The sequence below is a fragment of the Corvus brachyrhynchos genome, unplaced genomic scaffold (assembly GCF_000691975.1).
Source record: "Corvus brachyrhynchos isolate BGI_N302 unplaced genomic scaffold, ASM69197v1 scaffold948, whole genome shotgun sequence".
Lineage (NCBI taxonomy): Eukaryota > Metazoa > Chordata > Aves > Passeriformes > Corvidae > Corvus > Corvus brachyrhynchos.
The window spans coordinates 1508-2891 of NW_008239567.1; positions in this window are offsets into that span (position 1 = coordinate 1508).

Consider the following 1384-nt stretch of genomic DNA (forward strand, 5'->3'; position numbering starts at 1 on the left):
GGGAAGAGCCCTGTCCTGGGAAAATTGCTGGAATTGTTCCCGAAAAATGGCGGGAAGAGCCTTTTCCTGGGAAAATTGCTGGAATTGTTCCCAAAAACAGTGAGAAGAGCCTTTTCCTGGGAAAATTGCTGGAATTCTTCCCGAAAAACAGCGGGAAGATCCTTTTCCTGGGAAAATTGCTGGAATTCTTCCCGAAAAACAGCGGGAAGAGCCTTTTCCTGGGAAAATTGCTGGAATTGTTCCCGAAAAACAGCGGGAAGAGCCTTTTCCTGGGAAAATTGCTGGAATTCTTCCCGAAAAACAGTGAGAAGAGCCTTTTCCTGGGAAAATTGCTGGAATTCTTCCCAAAAAATGGCGGGAAAAGCACCGGGAAAACCCCCCCGGAGGGAAGAAGCGGGAAAAGGAGGAGGAATCCATCGGGAACGCTCCCGGCATTCCCAAGGACCCTTTGGAGCCCCGGGAATTCTCCCGCCTTTCCCGGCGCTTTTCCCTCGCTCCGGCCGCGTCCCTGGAATGTCGTCCGGGATCCCAAATCCCACCGGGATTCCCGTTCCCAATAAACGTCGATGTTGGCACCGCAGGGCCGGGAGTGCTGGGAATTTGCTGGGAATGCGGGAATGGCTCCGGGGAGGGAAGGGAAGGATCGGCCGATTCCATGGGCAGGGACCCCACGGGCCCGGGAGGCTCCGACTTTTCCTTGGATGCTCCCAGGGATTCCCTGGGAATTCCAGCGCAGCCGGGAATCCCTTCCCAAGATCCCAGCCCGAGCTCCCCTTTCCCAGGGAAATCCCTCCATTCCCGCCTCTCCCAGCCTGCCATTGGATCCAGCCCCATCCCGACTCCTCTGCGGGAAGGAATTCCGGCCTCCAGGCCCTTCCCTGGGAATCTCGGCACTCCAGGAAGGCTCTCCCTTCCCTTTCCCATCCCCGACTTCCAGAAAAACCCCTGGCCAGGGTTTCGGAGCCTCCTGCATCCCACAATCCCGGAATGCTTTGGCTGGGATCCACGCAGCTTCAATCCCATCCCATTCCAAGGCCGGCACCTCCCCCGATGATCCCAGGCTGCTCCAGCCTTTCCTTGGGCACTGCCAGGGATCCGGGCATTCCCTGGGAATTCCAGCCCAGCCGGGAATTCCTTCCCAACATCCCAAGAAATCTCCCTTTTCCCTGCGTCCTGCCCCTCCGTCCCGTTTTCCCCATGGAAAACTTCCCAGCCTTCCCAGTTCCTTCCCATCTCTCCCAAACTGGGAATTCCACGTCATTCCCTCATCCCAAAACATCCCCCCCCGACCCTTTCCCGCCCGTTCCCAACCTCCGCATCCATCCCCGATTCCCGCGTTTCCCTGGGAGCCGCCAGCCCCTCCGAACGCTCTCATCCGTCATTT